Source organism: Amblyomma mixtum, chromosome 3 (genome assembly GCF_055824585.1).
Source record: "Amblyomma mixtum isolate Tamu chromosome 3, ASM5582458v1, whole genome shotgun sequence".
NCBI lineage: Eukaryota > Metazoa > Arthropoda > Arachnida > Ixodida > Ixodidae > Amblyomma > Amblyomma mixtum.
This window is the reverse complement of record NC_143014.1, coordinates 331,998,329-332,010,270: the sequence shown is the minus strand read 5'-3', so window position 1 is coordinate 332,010,270 and position 11,942 is coordinate 331,998,329.

Below are 11,942 nucleotides of genomic sequence, written 5' to 3'. Positions count from 1 at the left end.
CCAAATATAGTCCATGCGTATTTTACTTCCGCGGGCTTAATTTGTGGCTATGTTCTCTGCATTTGAAAATATTCATTCAAAGAAAACATAATACCCCCCCCCCCCCAGTGCACCTTTATGCTCGTGTTGGTTTTTTAAAATCAATGCAGGCCTTGCTCGTCTGCCGGAAGCTGCTCGCGACTTTGCTGTAGCTCATTTGAGCATGTGCAAATGCTGTTGAATAAAGAATTTTCAGATATTTTGTGTTTTGATGAATGAGCTCCAACATGAGATTCCTCACATGCACAGCACTGTTTGCGAGCACCTTGAACACAGAATGTTTCCAAAGAAGGGGCCATGCAGAGCACGCACTAGAGGGTTTGATGTTGGTCTCGTATCGAGGTCGTTATTGCTTTTGTGGGTGCAGAGAGGAAGTTACCGTGATATAGAGCTCGGCACCTCATCATGTTTGAACAAGACGAGAAATTCTGTCACAAACTTTATTCCAATGAAGGCATAGTCGACACATTGCTCGGAGAATGAGATGCTGGCTGTTTGCTTTCACAAGGAACGAAAAGGAAGTGAACGCTAGCGTAGGCAATTTCAATAGAGCTGCAGTGCAAAAGTGCCCGTGTGTTGTGGAAGTGAATCGGATGTCTGCAGGGCGTCCAATCTAACCACAGTTCCACAATGCAGGTTCTTTTAGCTTGTGTGCAGTTTTGGGATCAAGCAGGCTTCCAGTGAAACTTGGTCAGGCGAAGTACATGTGGCCAAAGCCCAGCCCTCCCGCAGCCTGTGCTGCCTCTAGGGTGTAGTGAAAAGTGCCTCTTTGCAACAAACTTATGTTAGCTGCATGTACCGGGTGTTTCAGTGAACATTTTCAAAATTTTATTTTTGAGGGAAAACTATGGCTTTTGTGGCATAGTATTATCAGTATTGATGGACATCAGAAAATGGGTGAATCATCTTAACTAGTAGGCTGGTTCTAATTTTTAATAGACTTTTTAACTAGTAGAGCTATGTACCTAGTAGCAATTAGCGATTTGTAGTTGGTCGTTAGTAATAGCCATATATTTTTAGAATTTCGAAAACAATTACCCTCGGCACTGTGGCTCGACAAAATTTGGCTTTTTTTCGACTAGTTACGTACACTAGAGGGGTTGCTTTGCCTGCATACTTTTGAAAGCACATGTATTAGGTTTTTTTTGCGATGCAGCCAAATTTTGTCGAGCCACAGCGGCGAGGGTAATCGCATTTTCGAAATTCTTAAAACTTGTGTGGCGATTACAGAGCAGGCTTCAATAACTGCAACTAACTGTCTAACTCTACTAGTAATTATTAAATATTAGTTAATGAGCTTGCTAATTAAGACATTCAGAGGTTTTCTGGCGTCCATCAACACTAGCCGCCGTGGTGGCTCAGCGGTTATGGTGCTCGGCTGCTGCCCCAAAAGATGCGGGTTTGATCCCAGCCGCGGCGGTCGAATTTCGATGGAGGCAAAATTCTACAGGCCCGTGTACTGTGCGATGTCAGTGCATGTAAAAGAACCGCAGGTGGTTGAAATTTACAGAGCCCTTCACTACGGCATCTCTCATAGCCTGAGTCGCTTTGGGACGTTAAACCCCATAAACCAAACCACCAACACTAGTAATACTATGCCAAAAAAGCTATATTTTCACCCCAAAAAGCCTATTTTTGAAAATTCTTGAAAGTGTTCGCTGAAACACCCAGTATATTTGTATGCACACAGCTGGAAAAACCATCAGGTTAAGCAAAATATCACCTTGACAAAATTACTTCGCCTTGCTGTTGCATGCAGAGAAGCCACAAAGCCCGAATTCATGTATATTGCCGAAACTAAAGTTTAGCCTGCTCACAAAGCTGCGTGTGCAAAGAAACTGTCGTGCCTCTGCGCACAACCTTGAGGTTTGTTTGCCTGCAGAACTTGAAAAGCACACCTTAAGTCCGGCTTGCCCACAAAACTCTGCACAAAGACACAATTCTAGCCCAGCCCAATATCCAGATAGCTTGCACAACCTTCATGAGCAAGCTGTCCTGTTGAAAGCAAGATGCAGGTTTTTTGGCTCGCCTCCTGGTGAGGAATTGTAATAATGCTTGCAACCTGTTCAATCAGCTGGGCGCCTAATCCCTAATGACTGCAGGAAACAAGACGACCTTTTTCACACTGACACTTGACAGCATCTCTAGAAACTATTTACAATGTTCATTTGAGCCAGCAGGCCAGTGTGAAGTGCGCAGCACAAAATCAATGTGTTTTACCCTGAGATTACACCTTGGCACACGCATAGAATGACACTGATGATAAAGCAAATTTGGCCTGTATGGACGGGCCAATCCCTGACCGTCGTCCTGCTCCTCCATGAACATCCGAGAGAGTGTGGCCAAGACAGCTGTGACAGGAAATCATCTTTTTAAGTGAACACAAGAAGCAACTACAACACGAGTCATAGAAGCTTGCAATAATGCCAATGATGATGGTGACTTCTTTGTCTGTCCCAAAGTTCTCAAAATGAGTATTTGATTATTCAAGTTAAGTTAGGCATTGACCTAAGCGCACACATTGTGTTGGATGCTAAATGTCCAATGCATCTTATTACACCTGTCCTTGCAGAGATGCTTTCTGCATTAGGAAAAGTAACTGTTGGTCAAATGTGCAGGGAAACCCCAAGGTGGAGTATATTTGTAATAAGGGAGGAGTTACTCATTTGCATCCACCCAAGTGCAGGCATACGGGTACAAAGGAAGGCATCTTTCTCAGAAACTTCGTAGTTAAAGAAAAATTCGTCCTGATCCGGGGTTCGAACCCGGGACCACCGCTTCACCGGAGCAGTCACTCTACCAGTTGAGCTAACCGAGAAGGTTAGCATATGCCAAGGCTCTTAACTGGGCTAGTTGGTTGCTATAATTCGACATAATGGCTAGCACGCACGGAAAAAATCCTGTCACTAACGCCACTAGACAGGACACTAGCGTTTGTCCTGTCTGGATTCCTTCTGTGTGCGTCTCCCTTGTGCGCTACCCATTATGTCGAAGTTAGCATATGGTAGCGCAAGAGCGAATTGATCAATAACTTGAAATGGGAACATTGTTGGTCAAACACTTGACCAGCGATGACCCCTAAACATTTCACCAACACGAGTTATTGATCAATTTGCTCTAGTCTTGGTTAGCTCGGTTAATAGAGTAACTGCTCTGATGAAGCAGTGGCCCCGGGTTCGAACCCCGGACCAGGATGAATTTTTCTTTACCTACGAAGTTTCTGAGGAAGCTGTACAGCTTTCCTCTGTAGCCATATGCCTGCACTTGGGCGGATGCGAATGAGTAATTACTCCCTTTTTAGGAAAGTAACTCCTTTCTAGGAAAGTAACTGTGATTCATACTGAAAAAATTGCGCAGAAAGAACAAGGACAAAGCAAAGACACGACAAGGACGAGCGCTAACCTATGACAGCGCTCGTCCTTGTCATGTCTTTGCTTTGTCCTCATTTTTTCTGCGCAATTTTTTCAGTATGCATATCAACCAACTTAGCAACTGGAAGTTTACTTCTAAAAACTGGGTTGTGATGCTGCTGTTGGGCTGTTGCACTGGGCTGAGTGAAAGGGCGAGACACCGCATGGTGTGTGTGCTGATCGCAGCCATATGGAACCGCCACTGAACTGTAACAGCAGCCAGAACATGACACTCTTTGGTGACATTTATTCATAGTTTCATGTCAGTGTCCTCATATGCAGTTCAAAAATCTGCTCAACGAAGTATCTGCCCTAAGCAGGCAATGACACTCGGCAAACAGCGCTACACTAGCAGACGACATATGGCGATATGATGAAACCCACCAGTTTGCTTGGGGGCAGCGGGACAATGCTGCAAAAAGCACCACTGCACTACCTAATTCAAAGGTACAAGGGTACCACCGTCTCACCATGCTCCCCGCTTTCAGTATTTTCATTTTCTCCTTCCACCGAGTATGACTCCTACTCAATAGCCAGCTAGCTGTGGCACGGATTTGGTTAAAACTGAATTTAGTACAAATTCATTAGTATTTTTTTTTCACACAGAAAAATCTAAACCTCAGTCAGAGTCCGTGCGTCAATTCAGGATGCCGAACTCATACACCGCACTGCAGCATACCATACCAAGTATGCTGCCACCTAGAACTCAAAGAAACTGTAAATTTTGGAAATTAATGTCCCAAAGTGACACATGGGCTATTAAAAAACAAACTATATCAATGTGGATCTGCGTGGCCTTAAAGACATTTCCAGTGCCCACATGGGCTGAGGCCATTGCAATGACCTCGTTATCTTGGAAACTAGAGCAACTGTTATGTTCATCTAGGGTGGGTTTAATGTGAACTGAAACCAAACGCTATAATAGCAATGCTTCTTTACGTAGGAAGCCTCGGCGTAGCTACCACAGCCTACCTTTCTCACTTTTGTTTCTATTTTCACTGCTCACCCTACCATGCGGTTTCCACAAATAGTGCCACCAGCCAAACTCTCAAACCTTTTTCTGCTAAGAAAAAATTTCACCAAATGAAGTAGCCATACATGTGGCATCCGACGTGTTCGCTTCGACACAGTTCCTGTGTGCTGCACTACGACTGATCTGCCAAGTCCACAGTGGAGACATACACTATTTATGCTTGCTTCCTTCCAATGATTTCAACAGCAAGGCCATCACAGTTGGAGCAGACAACAATAACTGTTTTCCTTTGGCTTTTTTGGCTTTCCTTTCGAAAATTGCTTTCAAGCAATGCACTTTGTCAGCTGTATTATTCAGTTATTAATGCTTCGTTCCAAATGCACAAGCAGCAAGCACTGGTGTCTGACAGCTGCCAGCAAAGGTTTGACTTTTGAGGAACTAGTTCCTGTTCTTTGGGCCCCTTTCTGCATTTGAATCTGTACATCGAAAAGCTCCAATTTTGAAGAAACAACTCATGCTTAAACAGGTATGGCAGGGATTCTGGCAGCACTTTACACATTTCCGTGCACAGATATTAAAGAAACAAAACAAAAACCAACAATAGGAAAAAACACTTGTAGCGCAAAGCTCTGCTCCCTGAAAGTAATGCGACAAAAGTGCACAAGTCGCCGACGCAGGACCCTCCTTCCAGCTCACAGTGGCAATCAATGTCACAGGGAGCAAAGTACAAGTGCCGACACAAGTTTTCGGGACACGCAAATTACAACAAAATTTATTTTCTGAACAGTTTCAGCATGCATCCACGAACTGACGGATGAACTACGTGTTTTCCTTCGCGAACAACACGATGCACTTCTTAATGCCAGGCTGGGCCTCTACGTAGAGCGAAAATTGAGGCTTTTTGTGATTTCGGCATTCCGAAAACTTTCGTGGGCACATACACGTACTTTTCTTTCCACTTGGGTGCAACTTATGCCCCATCGAAGTCGCCTACGGCACTGGGGCGGGGCATGTGACGAGCATTGGCCACCGACGCACTCGCCTTACCATGATTTACTGAGAAAGAAAACAGCTACAAGCATGTCAGGAGACCATGCTATGCTGTGAAAGAAAAGTGGCAGTCAAATTCCGATTCAACGTCAGGAGTCTCCATGCAGACAGATCCGCCAGCTATTTTCGGCAGAAGCTGGCGCTGCCCTAGTAAACTGCATCGCTATCCTCCTCCTGTCACTCTTGCTCTGGACGTAGTGAAAAGGTAATCTAACGTTTTCACTGCGAAAAAAGAAACTGTCTGCTGCTGCAAAAAAAAAGGCAACAGCGAGGCGCGATCGCTGTTCCGACCAAAACGTACTTATCTTTCCGGCCGCAAAAAGAAATGCGTTCACAGACGTGCAGGGCACCTTATCTTGCATTAACTACAGTCGATACTCGTCTCAGGTAAGAAGCTAGTTCGAATAAATTAAGAAATAATGCAGACAGCCACTTACGCTCCAAAGAGTGAGACGTCCATCTTGGAAACGGTGTTTATAAAAGCGTTTTCTTATAAAGTCAACAGATGGCGCCAGAGTGCAAACGCATTTTGTTACAAAACCGACAGGTGGCGCCACAGGGCATCATACTGATTTTTAGTGATATTATGATATGCCAACGTTTTGAATTTGTTCTCAACAAAGTGCGAATTTTTCTCGGAACGTTTAAAAGCGTAAACTCCTTATACGTGCGCGCCGCGCCCGAACGGGTATGAAAGGTTGTAAAGTGCATTCCATGTCGTACATAGCATAAAAATACATGTCAACATAAATTGATTTTCAGCATCATGCATCATTTCTGGCTTCCCACAAGGTATAATTGGCAAAATTAAGCTAGTATCTGGACTACACCAGGTCCTGTCTTGGCCGTATGACCGTCCAACCAGGTTTAATAAAAATGTCTTACTGAATGATGCAGCCATGTATTGCAAAATTAGGATCCCGCAGCACTGCAGCAGTGCAAAATTGCGCTCTTCATAAAGTTCCTGTTACTCAGTGCAGCCATTCATTGCACTTTACAGCTGCAGGCTGAAGTGCAATGCACAGACGAGTAAAAATAATGGTAACCATTAGCAACGAACAGTGCTGTATAAGCAGCATTGTACTGCAGTCACTTTTAACACATTTCTGGAAGTATGCACTAGTTTCAGTCGCAAGTTGCACAGCAATGCGCCTTTGGTAATGTATTTAACAGCAGCGCCCATGTTAACTTTTCACATTTTTACAAGTAATGCCTTTCACAACAGCTTTAAGGAACACAAAGCAGCCTTTTTCTGTAGCTGCTCACAGCTAGCACACCACTGCAGTGGCTGATCACTGAGGAGTCTACAAAGTATCTCAAAATCAGAACTGTTTATTTTCCAACTCCATGTAGCCCGGTTCCCCAGCAGCTGACAGCAGTCAGTAGCTCAGGGGCACCAGGAGGATTGCACGAAAATCAGAACAAAACACTGCCAGGACCTTGCACATGTGGTGAATGGATATCATTACAAATGGTAAGACCATAGCACAGAGCAGAGGAGTAAAAAAAACTGCAACAAAGCATGTAACTAGCAGTAAACTAAAATGAAAGGTACCTGGCAATAGTACTGGGAGATCTGTAGTGATGGAAAAGTCAGCAAGGACCACGGCTTCAAAAAACAAAACCATAGCGATGATTTCTTCACCACTACACACACTGACATTTTCCACATCTCTACCTTTCAAATTCATTAAAGCACAAAAATCTAGGGCCTTTGGGCACAATGAACATGTCATTTTGATGCTGAATTATCGTACACAATAAAAGATAATGATGATAGTGGATTTTTATGGTGCAAGGGCATCTGCGGCCAAAGAGCGCCATGGCGCAAGGCATTTTTCGTTTGCTCAAGGTGGGGTCAAAGACCAATTCCCAAGAATTTCACCCTGATTAAGCCGAGCACTGGGCCAGGGGAAGCTTGAACCCATTGTATCACCGGTGGGTACCGGCGGCAATGGGGATGGAACCCCGCATCTCCTGCATGCGAGGTGGGTGCTCAGACCACTAGGCCGCCTCTGCGGTACAATAAAAGAATCATCACTATGTAAATGCAGCACAAGCAGTGCAGTTACAGACATGGAAGCAAATGTATATAAGATGTGCATGGGTGTAATCCCCATGTGGCATAGGTCGAGACCCTGAAAAAGTGACCAGTTTCTCGATGTCGTTGATTCAGCTACTTTCAAAAGGCATACTTGCCAACGGCACAGGTAAAAGCGTACTAAGTGCATGCCAATTCTGATTCGGGTGCCAACATCACAGACCCAGCAAACCAAAAACCTCTCTGAGACATCTAGCTAGACGTCTCTGAGAGGTTTTTCGTTTGCTGGGAGATGTCGTAGAGGGATTTTGTTTTGAAACCGGAAGGCCTCAAGACAGCTGAAGAACTCAAGGGGAGAACAGAGGGAACAGAGGAAATTTGCTCTACGCATGTAGAGCAAATTTCCTCTGTTCCCTCTGTTCTTGGCATGCCAAGACAACGTGGTGTATTCAGTCCCGTTGACGTGTGGTGGTTCATACATCAGCCAAACTGGCCGGTGTCTAAATGAAAGACTTAAAGAGCATGCAAACAATGTTAAGAACGCGGCCCGCCACATAGGTATTCACTGTCGTGACTGTTCGTGTTACCCAGAATTCAAAAACAGCCAAGTAGTTACCAAACACAAGGATAAGCTTACACGAGAGATTATTGAGGCATCTGAGATCATGAAGCTGGGTGCAAATTGTATCAGCACTCCTTCCGTTGCCATCTCGATGAAAGAGCACAACTTCCTGATTTCAAATGATCGATGTACACGCGATACAGCTGCATGCGCAAAGTGACTGGGTTTGATACTTCCCGCTCTTCTCTGTTTCTTTGTTTTTTTCTAAGGTGCAAAAGAGTATATATATGCTGTTAGCATCCGGAATAAACATTTGTTGTCAGTTCAGCGCTGTGTTCGTCCCTTTCTCCCCTTTGGCTCTGTGCCGTAGCGCTGCTTAACTAGATATGTCAGACCAACTCGCCCACCAGTTCATGTTGTTCACTTACAAGGTTCAGGTTAGGATTCAATGAACTGTTAACAGTTCAAAGAGCTGTTCTAACACTTCACTGAAGCAGTTCAAAGAACTGTTAGAACCCAAATCTGAATCCTTCACATCCTCCACGGTGGTGTCCCTTGGCCCAACATAAAATAAAAAACGGTGCTTGAAACCAGGCTGCAGCTTCCTCAGTCCTGCCACGATGCTCAGAACCAAAGAGGGCGGCCACTCCCCGGCTCTAAACAAAAGCCAGTGCTTGTATGCCGCAAACACAGCACACATGGTACCAATCCACAGCAAGCATCTCCAGGTTTGGCTCTCGCTGAGCTGTCAGGAAGAGGTGCTAGGAAAATAGGCATAATTTTGATCAGGCGGGTTGTACAGGCCATTACCATTCAACACCAGTACCTTTACATATATTTTGAACGAGCTATGTAATTTTTTAAGGAAAGAGGCATACAGAAAAATGGCAAGGTTTTTCAGGCCACTGGCACGCACCTGTCATGCATCAGTAGCCAGAGACAAAGCAGGTGCAGTTTCATCACATGCAGATGAAAAGAGGAAGTTCATTGAAAGAAATATTCCAAATAGTAACTGCATGGGTACAAAACTAGAGGGCACAATCTTCCACCCATACAATGGCTTATAAAGACTGCTGATGTATACAGCTGCAGACATAAAACTGCGAACAGAATTGAAAAGAACACCAAGGTCAAAGTGAAGTATGCCTATATCGACTGATTACTGTGTTCTAATAACAAAACAGCAACTTTGACTGAATAGAGCTTTCATAAGCTGGAAATGGCACTGGCTGCCAACAACAGTCCCCGCCGCGACTATTTTACGCCACAAACTGCTTCACAGACTGCGTCAACTAGTATTGAGAAAGTGCAGTTTTGGGGCATCCCACATCATTTGTATTCGACCAACCTCACACCACCGAGTTTGCTTGTTCTTTGTCCTGCTTTAAAATGTATGAGGTAATGTATGAGGTGGAACGTAATGAGGTCCCACAACAACAAAGTTCACTCAGGAATGCATGAACTGCGCTAACCGATTTGAAATAATAATTTTTCCTCACAATATATAGGCACTTGCCAACAACTGGCAAAAAAAAACTTAAAAGAGGGCTGTGTTGAGTACTAGCAATGTAATTATTTTAGTACCTTGATTAAACCTTCTGTACAAGAAATTTAAAAATCCAGCTCCAGCTTACCACTGAATGCACCTCATATCTGCGTGCACAAAGGAAGTGAAAGTCAGAGGTGCTCCTGGAAATGGAGGTTACGTACGCAATACTGCCGAGAAGAAGCAGAGGTATGTAAAAACGATGACATGTATGGAGACTAGAATCGAGTGGCTATCAGATGGTTGAACAACTCTGCAAAAGTCATGCAAGCTGTCCAGCTTCATTGCTGTCTGCTGGCAGTACACTGCATTGGTAGATCTGCAACACTGCTTTGAGAACAACGTGAACCATCCTAGGCTATACATAGCTTGGTCATGATGTCACGTCATTGATATCACTGCTATGGCGGCCATGTTTACGAACCACTTGACTGCCACGCATGCTTCAAGATGTGGATAAACAGATGCGTTTTGTGCTGCAACCAACTCCTTTGCTCTCTGTGCGTGGAAATGTCTTCTCTTCTGAATGCGCAGTCCTTTCACTAGGGCTAAAAATGGCAACTGATCGTGTCAGTGCACGTTCAATACGAGGAAAAGGTTCGACAGTGCAAGAAAATTGGCCCCTCATGACTGGAAGCAGAGAAGAGCGCAGGCGTTAGCCTGTTTGTGGACATTAAATACACACATTGTCAGCTAATTTGCTGCTGTCGATTGAAAGTACACAAATCAAAGTAATCACACAATTCCTATGTTAGTGCGTAGGTGAGAGCTTGTCAGCAATGCAAGCTCAAGGAAGGCGAACTTCTACTTTAGATGTCAGTGGAAAACTTTCTTTACTCTTAGGCTATTTGAGCTGGGTTAGCTCATCTCGAGGTGTTAATATTGCACTGCCAGTAAATGCTAGTTTCTTTTTTGCTGCAAAAAATAGACAGTTCACAAAAACATGTATTTCTGCTGTCAGCTGTGGGCGGGATGAAAAAAGATCAGTGCATGGCTAGGGTGCCTCGATATTGTTGCGGGAAAGAATATATTGTTATTTGCACAAGCGAAGGGAGCAGCTCCGAGCGGCACCGAGAACACAGCCAGAACTTCGTTGTCGTCTTCGTCTGCTTCCACTAGTTCAATCGCTCATTGTCGTCATCTACCTGCTTTGATATGGAACGATGCATCAAGGCACCCTACGCAAGGCTAAATCAGCGTCCCTGCTACGTTGGCCTTCGCATGCTGTTTTTGCATGGGCCTCAGCTTGCCTCTTCTCACTGTGTATTGTCTCACTGTGTGCTGGCACTATGCGAAATTTTCATGCTTGGCACAAAGCATGAAGCGATGAGGCCCAGTCAAGCTTTGTCTCCTAGAGCTACTTGAGTGGTCACCATTTCAACAAAAAACATCCGGTTAACCACTGGCGCTTTCCTTGCTTCACCATTGTCACATACTCGACAGTTGAAGTTGCAAATTTACCTGTTATGAAGAATGCACCCCATACTTGATGGTAGCGGTTTTTGTGGTCAAAGTTGGCTCATTAAATGCGCACCACACGCAAGCTCTATCGCTCTGTTCAGTGCGCCTTCGTTCGCTCACACAGCGAGAAAATTTCTGTTCGTCGGGTGTTTCCTACCACAGCTACTGCTGCGCTTGGACTGCCGATATATAGCGTGCTGCCGTGCTGAAATGATGTGGAATGCATACTGCAGGAGCTAGTGGTTTAAGCATATCCTAGAATTTCTTTCAGTGACATCAGTGCAAGCTATGAGTAAGTAGTACAGGACATTTCTAGAATGTAAAACACGCTTACATCAAAGTTGAGAATTGTGGCACCTAGCCTGGAAAGGCGCCGCACCAGAAGCCTGTTCAGGTGAGGGCGGTCAGCCTCCTTCTCACGCCCCAGTTCGTCCCCTCGGGGCACTATCTTGTAGACGAAAATGTGGCTTGCGTACTGCTTCACTTCTGCCACAATCTCCTGCATAGAAAATATTGGATCATGAGCAGTGAACAACAATGCTTTGTTTTTGCAAGACCATTTTTACATCAGGAATGCAGAAGAATGCAAAGTGCAAGCACGTGTTTTCCACATCTGCCTCTTCAGCACTTCCAGCATCGATGACATGCACAGACTGACAGCTCCCAGCTTTATTTGAAAGTTCTATACAGAACGAGACCTACAGTTTCAAAGACAACTACGACACTAAGCTGCACTTCCACAGCATTGCGAAAACAAGCTCCCGCATTGAGGGTCACCAAACAACACAAGCATACATGAAAAATAAACTGCTCCGGAAGGAGAAAGGTTAGCCCCATCTTGCAACTAGTAAACCAAGTAC